The 16,395-nt window shown below is 37.7% G+C and overlaps 1 long non-coding RNA gene across 1 annotated transcript; it reads left to right on the top strand.

The window, feature by feature from the left end:
* Window positions 1-7,957: 7,957 nt before the first annotated feature.
* Window positions 7,958-15,137, top strand: LOC141521808 (uncharacterized). Its single transcript, XR_012478063.1, has 2 exons — window positions 7,958-8,084; window positions 14,989-15,137. It is a non-coding gene; the product is annotated as an uncharacterized LOC141521808 (long non-coding RNA).
* Window positions 15,138-16,395: the final 1,258 nt, after the last annotated feature.

Raw genomic sequence — 16,395 nt, 5'->3', positions numbered from 1 at the left:
CCACTTAACCCCGTTTGCCTTACCAAAAAACCTAAAAAAAAAACCAACTCAATATTTTCAGGTTATTGCCTTAATAATCAAGAGCTTACTCATTTTCCAGATAGTGATTTTATTATTCCTTAATCCCATTTTTCTTTAGAATATAGAACATAGCCCAATCTGTTGGTGCATACCTATAGTTCTGTTCATTTCCCTGATGGTATATATCATGATGGCACATCTGTCTGTGAACAAAGAACCTTCTCAGCCCTCAGTCTCATCAGCACTGCCTTTTTGTATAGCTTTTGGAAGGGACAAAGACCAAATTTCCAGTTTAACTTCTGAAACCTAGAGAAGAAAAGTAGCCTGTCCAGGATTATATCAAGAATCAATCACTAGGGGCGGCTAGGTGGCGCAGTGGATAGAGCACCAGTCCTGGAGTCAGGAGGACCCGAGTTCAAGTGTGACCTCAGACACTTATAAATTACCTAGCTGTGTGACCTTGGGCAAGCCACTTAACCTCATTGCCTTGCAAACCCCCCCCAACAAAACTTGAAAAACCCAAGGATCAATCACTAGAGCAGCTAGGTGGCACAGTGATTTGAGCGCCAGCCCTGGAGTGAGGAGAATCCAAGTTCAAATCTAGCTGAGTGACCTTGAGCAAGTCATTCTTAACCCCATTGTCTTAACTGCTAGGATTAGAACTCAAAACTGATTCTCAGTAAATTTTCTGCTACCTGTTACCAAAGAGCCAGCAAGTCTTTCCCAAAGAGCAATTTTAATACCTTTTCAATGGTCAGACTGGAATAGATATAGTAGCTGACTTGAGGTATAGAGCAGTTGACCCCTGAACTGAGAAAAATAAATGATGCATATGTGGGCATACTGGAGTCTGATTCTAGGTGGAGGGTAAAAAACACAGACTATAGCAGAGGAGAGAAGACTTGTACGATAGTTGCAGTGTATGACAAATAGCATAAGCTGCTCATTTATGTACAAATAATCCAGATGGGCAAATCCTGGTATTCCCTTATGCTCCTGCCTGACTTGACTTTAGATGAGAATCTTTATAAAAAACTGGAGACTGTTGACTCAAAAGTATCCAATGGAAAGAATTGTGATAAAATAGCTACAATTTTAGGGCAACTACCCAGGAGACTAACTCCCAGGAAGGACCAACTCATTGTTGGCCTCCTGATGCCCCCCCCCCCAATGTCTTCCCTCTAGTACCTGAAATAACAAAATAATAGATTTAGGCCTGGAAGGGACTTCAGAGGTCAAATTTAGCCCTGATGTTTTATATTAATGATTATGAGGTTGACAGATCAAGTGACTTGACCAAGGTGATGTAGCTAGTAAGCAGCGTTTGAATGCAGGTCTTCCTCATGCCAGGTCTAATCCTCTGTAATAATAACTAACATTTAAATAGTATTTACCCTCAGCCAGACTCTGTATTAAATGCTTTTCAATTATTTCATTTGATCCTAACAAACTTGAGAGGTATGCCCATTATTTCCTCGATTTTACAGATGGGGAAACTGAGGCAAACAGGTGACGTGACTTGCCTGAGTCACATGGCTAGTAAGTGTCAGGCTGGATTTGAACTCAGGTCTTCCTGACTTCAGTCCTAACCCTCTATCCACTGTGTCACCTAGCTGACCCCCTCACTATGCCACACTGTTTCATGTCAAACCTGTCATTTACTTCTGTCACACTGCTGAGGATTAATGAGTATTTTAAAAAGAAAAGAAACGACAAAGAGAAAAAAATTTCAGTGGGGAGATTATAAGGGGCTCTCAGGATTTTATACCAGAGTACAGTAGACCAGAGGTGTTGAACACAACCCATAGATATTGTGGCTCAAGTGCCTTGAACTATATTTAAAGGTAACTGGGAAATATTTAACAAAATAAATAAAAATACAATAAAGCATGGATAGATAATTTGTTTTTTTCTAAGTCAATGTGTGATCTGCAGGAATCCTCAAGTACAAATGTTTCTTTTTGAGTTTGCCTTGAAGAGACCTTAGAAGTCATCTAGTCTAATTCATTTTTTTAGGTGAAGAAAAGGACTGGCCTGGGAAGTGATTTGTCTAAGGTAGTAAATAGGAGAGCCTTCACTCAAACACAGGTCCTCTGACTCCAAATCCGATCCCTTTCCTACTGTACTTGCTATAAATTAATTTACTCAGTTTATTTTCTTCCTAAAAAGCCATTCATAAATGAATGTTTTGATTCCTGGCTCTTGCTTCTTACCTTCCATATTTCGCCACCATGCTTGGCCTTTCTTGTCATCCTAGATATTTCTTTAGTGCTTGTTCAATGACAATAGAATCACCATCTTTGAACTCTGTTACAATAGACAGTGCATGACTACATCAGAAAGGAGTCAGTATGAAAGGAGCAAAAAAAAAAAACAGATAGCAAGGAACAAATGAATATATACAGAACAAGCCTATGCTGGGGACCCAAAGCATTTTAAAGGCATTGGTTTTTATGGTATAACAACATTAACATCTGCAGTGGCATTTATAAAGTATTTTAAGAAAATGCTTTACATGTTTTATGTAACCCTGGGAGTGAGATGTTATTGTTATACCCATTTTATAGAAGAGGAAACTGAAGCAGATAGATTATTTGACTTGCCCAGGGTCACAGCTGAAGAAAGAAGAATGTAGATGTGTAGGGGAGGAATCCCAAAGCTCAGACCTTATTATGATCCCTTTTTAGTATAGAGACCCACATATGAAGTCATAACTAGCTGTTCTGAAGCTTCAGGTAAGCATTTTTTTTAAAAAAAAATCACATTAGGCAGGTAGGAGAATGGGTGGGAAGGCCATGAAGAAAAACCTCAATCTTCAAAACACAGACATCATGAGAGGGAGAAGGTCCCAGACCAATGGTGCCTAACCCCCACTGGCCAGAACACCTTGAAGTGGCTGCTGAGAAAGCAGCCTCTGTGGACAGCAGGGAAGCTGAGAAAGAGCTCACCTGAGTGCCTCTGGGAGGGAACAGACCATCTGGTAGCTTCTTATTTTAACTCATTAGTCTTCCTAATTAGACACTAAGTTGGTGGTTTCTGCTGGCTGAAGAAGGCATACAACTACCAGAACCTTCTAAATTTTTGTATCTGGGGTGATGTCCTCATTACTATGCCCTCCAGATTCTACCAACTATGGGGAATACCTTTGCCATTTGAACTCTGATTTGGACATATTCCATGATAGAAGCAAACACCTTTGTTGAACATAAGCCTCTGTTTTATGCCTCACTTGATATTAGACATAAATGAATGAAAAGCAAACAAATCATTAAGTGTTATGTGCCAAACACCATGCTAGGTGCTGCTGATACAAATAGAACAATCAAGACAGTCCCAGCTCTCTGGAAGCTTCCACTCTAATTAGGGGAGCAACACAATAAGTGAAATATTAACTGTTGGACAAGTGGAAAGGTTCCAAAGTTCTAAGGATGCAGCTACTATGGTGATCTTTTGCCACAGACTCAAAGTTGCATATGTTGCATTTTTCAAGGAATATTAGTAAGGTTTTAAAACATGCATGAAAGAATCCTAGAGGAAGAGAAACCTTTAACATGGCATTTTACTGCATCAAATCTATTGTAGTTAGGTGACACACAAAAAAAGTAGAGACTGGAGGAAAGAAGATCCAAATTCATTTCTAAGCTCAGAAAATTATTAGCTGACTAAGCCTTGGCCAAAAAGTCCCTTAACCTTTGGCTGCCTCAGTTTCCTCAACTATAAAATGAGGATAATAATACCTCCCAGGATTGTTGTGTAGATCAGATGACAATATTTGTTAAGCACTTAGGATAATGCTTGGTATTTGCTAAATATCTATTCCTTCCTACCTCAAAACCTACCCTTTTTTAATAATAAAAAAATCACAAAGCAATCCTCCATTCTCTTTACCTTTCAGTTAGTTATGTAACTGTAAAAGCATCTAACATTGTGAAAACCTGCCAGTTCAGTTCCCATGCCTCCAATAAGATGCCCTTGAATGCACATGTATATTATGCTCACAGTGATCTTATGGGGTTTCTCTCTCCTCTCCAATTCCAACTCTCTACTGTCTGTCCTAGAGTAAGGTGGCTCCCTACTGACTATAGGTTCGGTTATTGTCTTCTCTGTTCTGGGCTTGAAAAGTCCTTCACTCTGCTTTCAGTAGTATTTTTTCCCTTGGAAAGCCCTTCACCCTACTTTCCAAACCTACCTGTGATACATTATCACTTCCTGCACTTCATATTCTGCTATTGCTCATACATGTGCATAGATTTTTCATATCCAAAAGCCATTTCCTCCTCATTTCTGCCTTTTAGAATCCCTTGGTTCCTTCAAAACTCAGTTCAAGAGCCCTCTTCCACATGAAGTCTTTCCTGGTCCCCTCAGCTGCTAGTATCCTCTCTCCCCTCATCCACCCTATAATGCCCATATTGTATATACAGTATAAATTACAGTATAAATAACTCTTTGTGACCACCTTTGGGGTTTTCTTGGCAAAGATACTAGATTGTTCTGCCATTTCCTTCTTCAGCTTATTTTTAGATGAGGACACTGAGGCAAACAAGGTTAAGTGACTTGCCCAGGGTCACACAACTGTAAGTGTGGGTTGAACTCAGGAAGATGAATTTTCCTGATTCCAGGCCTGACACTCTATCCATCGTACCACTCTATCCACTGCCCTTTTATGTCTGACTCTTCATGACTCCATTTGGAGTTTTCTTGGCAAAGATGCTAGAGAAATTTTTTCCACTTCCTTCTTCAGTTCATTTTACAGTTAAGGAAACTGAGGTGAACAAGGTGAAGTGACTTGCCCAGGGCCACACAGCTAGGTAATTATTAAGTGTCTGAGACCGGATTTGAACCCAGGTACTCCTGACTCTAAGGCCAGTGCTCTATCCACTGCGCCACCTAGCTGCCCCTGGACCAGCTTTTAGTGCTTAGAATCCTAATCCTGCAGTTTGTGAATAGATTTAGACTATCTGTGAATTTGTATAGGTAAAATTACATTTTAATATAATTAGTTTCCTTTATATTCTTACATATTTATTTTATGCATTTAAAAACATTATTCTGAAGAAGAATCCTTGACACCAAAAAAAGTGGGAAAATAAAACAGTAAACCACTGTTTGAGGTCTGTTGATTTAATAGGGAGAGGTGGCACCTAGTGGCCAGACTCACTATTGTAAGTTCTTCGGTAGGATAACTACACATTGCTCTTTTGTTGTAAACAAGCTAAGGGACCCAATTTACCCAGACTACAATGACTACTGTCAGCTATATCTCTGGTATGGGGGACAGGTTTGTAGAGAGACGACCACATTCACTCTTGTCTGGTTTCCCTGGTGACATATTTTGTTGGCAGGTTAATGCAATGTTGTTAGCGCAAAGAATATTTGAGTTTAATTTGATATGACTTGCTTGTTAATCACTTTGTGGCCAGATATACTGTTGTGCCTCTACACATGCCCAGATTATCCTCTTTATTTCCAATGTCAATCCAAGCCTCTCCGGTTATCAGTAATCCCTGGATACCAATAGTTGACATTTCTATATTAAGTAATTACAGTTGGAGTAGTATTTTGCCTTGAGCTTCATAACAACCTTTTTACAGATGGGCAAATAGAGTCTTAGAGTGGCTAGTTGATTTTCCCATGGTCTCACAGCTGGCAGGATCAGAATTTGAATCTGTATTTTCCTGAATACCAGTCTTCAGCATTATACATTGAGATGAAGTTACTCCAGCCTGGCAATCCTCCCCTCAGTGCACTTTGATGGGGGTGCCAGTCACCTATGAGTACTGATGTCATTAGTCAACAAAGCTCCCACTGGGTATGCAGACTATTGTCAGGTGTGATAGGAAACAAGAAAGGGAGAGGCATATCTCCTGGCCTCAGGAGCTTACAGTCTGATGGGGGGGGGGGGGATAACATGTAAAAAACTATGTGCAAACAAGATCTGTAAAGGGTAAATTGGAGATAATCAACAGAGAGAGAAGACACTAGACTTAAGGGAGATCAGGAAAGCTGTCTCAGAGAAGGTGGAGTTTTAGCTGGCCTTGAAGAAAGTCATGGAGGGCCAGGATGAAGGAGGGAGAGAATTAGAGATTTGTGGGCATGGGGGCATTACTTGGAGAACAGGATGGTACCTAATGGTCCATCAAGTCAAGTGTGTGTGGGTAGAGACTGTTATAGGGTGATCACAGAAAAAAGAAAACATTGTGGGCTAAAGGAGTCAGGGAAGATTTGGATCTTTTATTTTGTGTCTCAGTTATTCTTTCCTGAGTCTTCTCTTCTTTGCTAAGGTCAGCTTTAAGAGTTCAGGGACCAGTGAGCAGTAGAGTCTTCAAGGGTTGCTGTGATAACCCATCTGCCAGCTACCTCTCAGGTACAGGAGCTAAGAAAGACACTGCCCTGTTCACCACTAGCATTCAAATAAAACTGCTTATCAACTAAGTTATATTGAATTATATTTTAAAAAATCATTTGGGCCACCTTAGAACACACTAGAGTTGATAAAAAGATCATAGATTTGAAATTGGAAGGAAGCTTGGAAGTGAGCCAGTGACTACTTATTGGAAGAAGACAAATATTTATTGAGCACCTACTTTGTTTTAGGTGCTATGCCAAGAACCTTATAAATATTATCTCATTTGATCCTCAGGATAATCATGGGAAGCAGGAGCTATTAGTATCCCCATTTTTACAGTTGACATGACTATTATTCTCATTTTAAGTCTACTCAACCAAGGTCACACAGCTGTTGGGTGCTGTGAAGAGTATAGAAAAGTATTTGTTTTTCATGAACTCTCTTTTTTCCATCTCTTCAGTTCAAGACCACTTGACATTCTTCATCCGTATGTTGAGTACATCTTTTGTGGCACACTGATTACAGGAATCGGGCAGGGGTAGAAGGGAGGCACAGGTGAGAGTCACACACTTTGGATGGGCATGGAGGTGAGGAGATCTTTGTCAGCAGAATAGATGAGAGCCACAGATACAACAGGGGAAATACTTAGCTTACAGTGTTGCTGGGGGGCATGAAACAACACTGTGTATGAAAAACACTTTACATCCCTTAAAATTTGAATTAATTACTTTTTATTGTTGCCACAAAATCCTTTTGATACCAACTTTTCAGGAACAAGTATGTTGAGGCAGCTGTAGAAAAGAGTAAATCTGATGTGTGTGGGGGGGAAAGGCTGTGCTATTAGAGATGACCTCTAGATGGAGAACTTGCACTATCATAGGACCTGGGGCAGCTAAGCAATTTGCAGGCTTCCGGAAATATGTAAGTGAGGATGGTTTGTTCTGGGCAAAATGCATCCAACTGGAATATTATGTTTTTCCAGTGCAATGGGTGATTGACACCTCAGTCTTTTTTCCTTTCAGGGTGTTAAGTCCCCGATGACACGTGGCTGGCCAACTCACTCCCCCCCCGTGGTTGGGTCTAACCTGGGGGGCCTTAGAACCTAAGCACTTGGGAAGAACTCCTACCACCCACCTGACCCCAGTCCTTAAGATGAGGGATAACAGGATAAAGAAGGCGGTAGACACAGAGGGGCAGGTGCTAACAGCTTCACCTGACAATGACTTACCTGGCTGAATTCTCTAGAGCATATAGTTAATTCTCTCTATTCTAATGGGTTTGTAGTGTGTCAGAACATCTTTCCACATTATCCCTGTATTTCAGAGTTAAAGGGGCCTCAGGTGTTTTAGTCCAGTCCTTATCAGAGCAGAAGTCATCCCCACAAAGGCCAGGACAAGAGACTTTTGTGATGATGATAGTGGTGGTGGTGGTGGTGGTGGTGGTGGTGATGATGATGACATGAAGATAATGATGCAACAATTGTCATTTATATGCCATTTAAAGTTGACAAAGTGCTTGACAAAATATTATCTCATCTAAGTCTCACAAGAGCATAATGAGAAAGATATGCATTTTATAAGTAAATGGAGGCTTAGAGAGTATCCTTGGTCACACAGATGTCAAGGATGGGAAGTAGGATTTGGAAGAACATTATCCCTTTTGCTTCCTTATAATGGTCCAGAACAGACAACAATACATAGTGAGACATGACTTAAAGGTACCTTAGTGATCGCCTGATTCAGGGATTTTTAATCCGGATCTATAGAAGGTTCATGGATAGATTCTAGGGCATCTGTGAACTTGCATAGGAAAAAAAAAATTACAGCTGAATGTTCACTAACTTCTAACTGAAACGTAACTTTTCCTTCAATTACAAATTAAAAAAAATATTCTGAGAATAGATCAATAGGTTTCACTGGACACCAAAGGGATCCATGGCACAAAAAGGTCAAGAGCTCTTTAACAAGTCAAATCTTCTCATTTAAACACATAAAGAAACTAAGGCCCAAAGGGGTAATGACTTGGCCAAGGTCACTAGTTAATAGAGCTGAAATTAGAACAAAATCCTCCGGTTCTCCCGTGACAAACTATTCCCACTATACATAGACACACCCAGTTTGATGTAAGAGCAAGTGAATGAGCTAAAATTTGATGAACTCCCATCGTGTGGGTGACTCTGTACCTCCTCTTCCTAGACTTTAGTTCTTCTGCAGGAGATGCCCAGAAGCTGAGCGGTTTGTGCTCAGTGGTTTGTGAACCAATCCATTCCTTTTATTTTCTCAGATCTTCAATGCCTACATGTGGAGCTGTGTACTAGGTGGGATGGATGATAAAGAAAAAGGGAAACATATGGTTCTTAGGCTTACGGAACTCACAGTACTCATATATAAGAAACAATTCACAAACAGTACAAAACTGTATAAAATTAGGTGCTAAATTGTGTAGTACAAACAATTTGTTAGTGAGAAATTCTGAAAAGAGAGAGAACAGTGTGGGCTAGAGTAGTCAGGGCTTATTTGGGCGGGGGGCCAAGTATGAAGATTAGAGTCTCTGGAAATTCTTCCTAGCAGTCTGGAAATATGGGATTGTATGCTTTGGTTAGGGAGTCATACTCTGGCACCAAGGAAAAGGGCTGAGGTAAAGCACTCTTTGTTACCCAGCCCACATCTTAAGGGCCTTGTATGGATTTCACAGAATCCCAGAGTTGTAAAGGACCTCAGAAACCATCTAGTTTGATCGATATTGGGACAACACTGCCCTCTACAATTACTTGACAGGTAGCCTCTTCCTTCTCTAATTCATCTTTCATGTAGTTGTCAAATTGATTTTCTTAAAACACCACATCATTCCCCTACTCAAGGAGATTCAGTGATTCCCTATTGTCTCTAGAAAGTACAATCTTCTTATCCTTTTTCCTTTTCCTCTCCCTCTTTCTCCTTCCCTCCTCCATCCCTATCATCCTCCTCTATTTTAGTTTAAATGTCTCCATAATCTGGTCCAATCTATTTTTCTCAAGCTTACTTCACATTACACTTCTGCCAATATATTGTACTCTAGCCAAATTGGTCGAATTCATGTTACTTGCCCAAAAGATGCCATCCTTTGACTCAATGACTTTGGCAAGGTCAGTGGTCATTCCTGGAATGCTCTGTCTCCTCAACTTTACCTCCTTTAAACAAACCCCTAGCTCCCTTTGCTATCTCCTTTAAGAGACCCTTTATTTTCCCCAATTATTCCTCCCCTAGAATCACTCTCTATAAATTTTATATCTATCTATCTATCTATCTATCTATCTATCTATCTATCATCTATCTATCTATCCATCCTGTATTTACCTGCCTGTGAATAAGTTGGGTCCACCGATGAGAATGTAAGTTGCTTGAAGACAGCAATTGTATTACATTTGTATTCTTAGTCCCTAGTCTAGTTCCTAATACATTTTCCTTCTTAAAAAATTAAAAATATGACAAACACCAGATAAAATGAACATTTCAACTTAGTTTGTAAAACAGAAGGAGAAGATTATATGTGAAACTGTGAATCTTTATTATTTAGAGTTTGATTTTCTTTTAAAGAATGTAATGAATTCAATATGTAAATTTCAAAATTATCCTCCTTGTCTGGGATTCCTTCTGTTCCCTTCTCATTTGGGGTGAGGGTGAGTGTTTCTCCTAGTTCTCAACTACTTTCCACTTATATCTCCCATCCCCTTCCCCAATTTAAAAAGGAAAAGCACTGATAACAAATATGCATAGTCAAACAAAATAAATCCCCACATTGGTCATGTCCAAAAATATGTGTCTCATTCTGCAATTTTGAAATCCAACAACACTTTGTTAGGAGCCAGCTATCATATGCTACATTATCAATTGTACTCTGGAATCATGATTGATCATTCTATTCATTGAACTCTGAACTTAATTTTCTTTATATCAGTTGTTATTTCATAATATATACTTTTGGTTCTTATCCTTTAACTCTGCATCAAATCAAGTCCTCTCAGGATCCTCTGAAATCAGCACTTTCATAATTTTTTACAATACAATAAATATTCCATCATATTCCAATACCATAGTTTATTTTATTTTATTTCATTATTTTATATTATATTATTTTTATTTTTTGCAAGGCAGTGGGGTTAAGTGGCTTGCCCAAGGCCACACAGCTAGGTAATTATTAAGTGTCTGAGGTTGGATTTGAACTCAGGTACTCCTGACTCCAGGGCCGTGCTCTATCCACTGCACCACCTAGCTGCCCCATACAATTTTTTTTTAGATTTTTTTTATTTTTATTTTTTGCAAGGCAGTGGGGTTAAGTGGCTTGCCCAAGGCCACACAGCTAGGTAATTACTAAGTGTCTGAGACCCGATTTGAACCCAGGTACTCCTGACTTCAGAGTTGGTGCTTTATCCACTGCGCCACCTAGCTGCCCCTTATTTTATTTTTTAAGAAAGATTTTATTTTGAATTTTACAATTTTCCCACATTCTTGCTTCCCTCCCCCCCCACCCCTTACAGAAGGCATTCTGTTAGTCTTTACATTGGTTCCATGTTATATATTGATCTCAGTAGAATGTAATGACAGAGAAATCATATCCTTAAGGAAGAAAAATAAAGTATGATATAGTAAAACTACATTATAATATAACTTTTTTTTTCTAATTTGACAGTAATAGTCTTTGGTCTTTGTTCAAAGTCCATAATTCTTTCTCTGGATACAGATGGTATTCTCCATTGCAGACAGCCCAAAATTGTCCCTGGTTGTTGCACTGAAGGGATGAGCAAGTACATCAAGGTTGCTCATCACCCCCAGGTTGCTGTTAGGGTGTACAGTGTTTTTCTGGTTCTGTTCATCTTGCTCAGCATCAGTTCATGCAAATCTTTCCAGGTTTCCCTGAATTCCCATCCCTCCTGGTTTCTAATAGAACAATAGTGTTCCATGACATACATATACCACAGTTTGTTAAGCCATTCCCCAATTGAAGGACATTCACTTAATTTCCATTTTTTTGCCACCACAAACAGGGCTGCTATAAACATTTTTGTACAAGTGATGTTTTTACCCTTTATTTCATAATCTCTTCTGAAATACCATAGTTTATTCAGCCCATTCCCAATAAATGGTCTCACTTTTGTTGTCACAATAAGAGCTGTTATAAATATATATATATGTATATATATATGTATATATATATATATATATATATATATATATATATATCCTTTTTCACTTTCTTTAGACCAAGGAAAATTATCACTGGGTCAAAGCTTTGTGCACAGTAAAATGCTTTTGTAGAGTAATAGTGCATTAATGTGTCTATTTTATTGCAGAACCCCCATTTGCTATTTTTTGTTGTTTTCTTTACCAATCTGACACATGGTTTTGTTGTATAAATTTTTCTCCTATTTCTTCTCACTTCACTCTGTCACTCAATTTTCTAAGGTAAACATCCACACTATCAATAGCTACATGCAAATTAAAGCAACTCTGAGGTTTCACCTCACACTCATCAGACTGACAAAGATAGTAGAAAAGGAAAAATGACAAATTTTGGAAGGGTGTTAGAGTAAAACAGATACACTAGTGTATTGTTGATGAAGCAATGAATTGGTACAATCATTGTGGATAATAATTTGGAACTATGTGTATACCCTTTCATTCAGTTCTACTTCTTCTTGCCTATAGCCCAAAGTGAGCAGAACAAAAGGAAAAATAATTCACATGTGTAAAAATAACAATATTTATAGAAAACAACTTTGAAGACTCAAGTTCCATGATCAATGCAATGATCAATCATGATTTCAGAAATTATATCATGAAGAGGGCCACACACCTCCTGAGAGAAAGGTGATGGATTCAAGATGCAAAATGAGACATATACTCTTGGACACAGAAGTTGTGGAAATCTGTTTATAAGGATTTTGTTTTTCTTTAATTTGGAAGGGGGGGAAGAGGAGGAGAGAAAATGAATACTTGGAAATAATTGGAAAATAAAATGAAAACCCCCCAATTTCTGTTCATATACTTTGGCCTCTTAGAGAATGATTCTTATTCTTATTCTTATATTTTTGAATCAGTTTCTTATATATTTTTATTAGAGAAAATTTTCTGCAAAGATTTCCCCTCCCCCATTAACTCTTTTCCTTCTAATTTTAACTGCATTAATTTTGTTTGTGCAAAAACTTTTCAATTTTATGCTATCAAAATTGTCCACTTTGCCTTTAGGGATTCTCTATATTCTCCTTTTGTTATTAACTTAGTTATTTCTTCTTAATCCTCTAATTTGTTCAATATCACTTTTTACTTTAAATCATATTTATTGGGAGGGTATTTTGGTACAAGTTGTTAGATGTTGTTCTGCCTCTAATTTCTTACTGACTGCTTTCATAGGGGTGCTTAATAAATACTTGCTGATTACTTGGTCATCTAGCTTTTCTTTGAAGACTTTCAATAAAGGGGAATCAGTTGATCTCCTAAAGCAGCTCATTCCACCTTGCCATAATTCTAACTGTAAAGAAACTTTTCCTTATACTAAATCAAAATTTTCTTCTTTATAATTTCTGCTCATTGTTCCTAGTTCTGTCCTCTAGGGTCAAACAGAACAAGTTTATTCACTATTCTACATAACAATTCTTTAAGCACTTGAAAACACTTCTCATGTCTTCTTTACATCCCCACCCCATCCGACTGTCCCTGTCTTCTCTTTTCCAGATTTAATACCTCCGTTTTCTTAAACTGATCCTCATATGTCAAATGACATGAGCTTGCAGCTTCCATGATCCTAATTGACCTATTCTGGATTCTCTATCCAGTTTATCAGTGTTTTTTCTTAAACTATAGGACCTAGAATTGGAACATTGTACTCTAAAAGTATTCTAACAAAGGCAGAGTTCAGGACTACAGTCATCTCCTAGTCCTGGATACCAATGTCTCTCTCAGGTCTGACATAGTACTTTATTTTGTATGACTTTTCTCTAATGTATTGACATCACACAGTATTTATAGTTATCTGTGTTTATACCATATTGCTCTAGTGAACTGTAAGCTCCTTGAAGGGAGGGATCTAGTTTTATCTATTCTTGTTATTTCCTTTTTTTTTGTTTAGGACAACACTAATGCTTAATTATTGTTTGCTATTTCTTATTGTTCATATAGACATTTTCACACTATATAACTGTTAGTTATCTTTATTGTTCCAGTTTGGTCAGTCAGGGTTCACAACTTTTCTGGAAGTACAAGAACATTCTTCGTGAAGACTGTAGGTGAAGATTATTGCAAGGACACACAGGATCAACAACTACATCACTTCCATAATGTCTCAGAATTGCATAAAGTTCCTGATTCTGAAGTATATTGAAGACTTTGCCAAGTAGGAGGGACTCAGTGACATTGGGACAATCTAGAGCTGAATGACCCACCATTTTCTGATGCTAAGTAGTTTTAGATTCCAAATAAATGGCTAGATGGAAAAGTATTAGTGGCACCCTTATGGCCCTTCTGCAACAGTCAAATAGTCAAATCATTCTAAAACTCTTGTCATTCCTGGTGATTTGTGATTTGTGATGGTGATTTGGTCAGATGAACACTATATGACTTTGCTCTACTCAAAATTTTATTAATAATTTGACTGAAAGAATAGATGGCACACTTTTCAAATTTGAAAATGATGTGAAACTGGAAAGATTATCTAATTTGGTAGGTGACAACTAGGATTCAGAAAGAATTTGTCATCTCATAACTACTTTTATTATTAACTGCATAATTACAGGACAATGGAGATATCACTAGGCAATAATTCATGTGAAAAAGAGCTTGGGCTTTTAGTGGACTGCAACTTTAATAAGAGTTAACAATGTGAAACAGTTGTCAAAAAATCTAATGTGATATTAGTTTGCCTTTTGTTTTATTCAGTCCTCTGAGTTGTGTCCGACTCTTGATGACCCCATTTTGGATTTTCTAGGCAAACATTTGTCAAGTGGTTTGCCATTTCCTTCTCTTGCTCATTTTACAGTTGAGGAAACTGAGGCAAACAGGGATGAGTCTTCCTGATTTCAGGTCTGGCACTCTATCCACTGCACCACCTAGCTGTCCATTAGTCTGCCTTAATATTGTTCAAAATAAGAGAAACTATTATTTCATTGAATTATACTTCAATCAAGTTCTGGGATCCACATTTTAAGAAGGACTTTATTTAGGTTGATTCTGGAAGCAGGTATGTAGAACACTTAAGGGACAAAATCCCACAATATATAAGACTTGGTTGAAGGACCTGAAGATGTCTAGGCTGGAAAAAATAAGACTTAAGGGAAATATTATAACTGTCTCCAAATATTTAAAAGCATTTAAAAGACTATCTTGGGAAAAGGGATTAGTTATTTTGTTTGTTCCTGGAAGGTAGGACTAGGATCAGTGAATAAAAATTAAAAAGAAACAGATTTCAAATGGATACAAGGAAAAACTTCCTAGCAATTAGAACTAGCTCAAAATGGAACAAACTCTCATAAAACCGAATGAATTGCTTCTCTTTGACTCTGTGACTCCCTGTCTCTCCTATCTCTCTGTGTCTGTCTCTCTACCATTCTCCCTCAGTACAACTCAATTCTCTATTCCTCTTTACAACAGATTGTGATGAAGAAACCATCTTTACCCTCTAAAGAGACACAATTTCATCAGACACCTTAGCTGAAGACATCTCAGGACATGAGAATGTGTGAAAAAAAAGACTCAAAGGAAACAAAAGATGTCATTGCTTTAAAGAAAATATCTCATGACTTGTTGGTAGATAACATTATTTATTTCCCCTCCCTTTATTTATGGCCTTTCATAATTCACTGGTAGCTCTGATTCACTCTGTCACTTCTGTGCTTTCAGATCATCGATAATGACTAGAAATGAGTGATGTTCCCACAATCAGGGGATCCAAATGGAAATCACAAACACACACACACAGAAACACACATACATACAATCTGCTTTAGATGAATCTATCTTTTCCTTGGGCATGGTAGAAATTAATTCACTTCCGACATGGAAGCAGGGGAATAATACATAGTAAATTAAATTGTATGAATTAACCATTTGCTGAATATGACATTTTATATGAATATACATACATACATTTATCTATTATTGCTTTCTCATATTAACTGAGCTATGCTATATTGTGCTACACCAAGCTATACCATGCTATACTGTACCAGGCCACACCATTTCAACCATGCCATATCCCACCACATCACATCTTACCATCATATCTTGCCATCTTATGCCAATGCTATACTAAAAAATAGAGTACATAGAAGACTTCACTTGGGACCTGGAACACCAGCATTATGATGTAGCTTCTGACACTTCTTGGGTGTGTGATCCTGAGCAAATCATTTACCTTTTTTCCTCTTCATTCTCTTTCCCACCTTCACAATTCTTTAAGATTTATCTATGAAGATATATATGGGCTACAGTCACCTTGTGTCACAGCTTATAAAAATATCTAATGAAAGAAAGATCCTTGAACAAATTCATGAGTTATCAGACAGCTTTCATTTTATGCAATTATTTATTTTGCTAACAGATTTTTATAAAGGATTTTAGTTAATTAATGACCTTTAATAAACCATATCATATTGAATTTTTAAAACCTGTTTGAAGTTTTGGAATTTTTGGATCTAAGTCTAGCTATCTTTTTATATAATACCATTTATGAATATTATATTATATAGTACATGATTATAATAATTATAATTGATTTAGGTAAAAATAGATTAAGGTAAAAAAAGTTAAACTTTGGAATTGAAATGTAAACAGACTTGAATATGCTAATTAATTTTCTCTATTGAAGAGTACTCCAGTCTTTGCCAAGAAAACCCCCAAATGTGGTTAATGAAAGTTGAACACTACTGAAAATGACTCCACAACAACAACAGCAGCTGAATAGATGGCATTCAATCTTTGGTCATGAAGCTTATTACAGACAGGACTTTGAAAACTTGGGCAGTTTTAAAATGGTAGAGCCTTTACTTTCCTCTTCCA

Source organism: Macrotis lagotis, chromosome 1 (genome assembly GCF_037893015.1).
Source record: "Macrotis lagotis isolate mMagLag1 chromosome 1, bilby.v1.9.chrom.fasta, whole genome shotgun sequence".
Classification (NCBI taxonomy): domain Eukaryota; kingdom Metazoa; phylum Chordata; class Mammalia; order Peramelemorphia; family Peramelidae; genus Macrotis; species Macrotis lagotis.
This window is presented reverse-complemented; position numbering and strand designations above follow the sequence as displayed.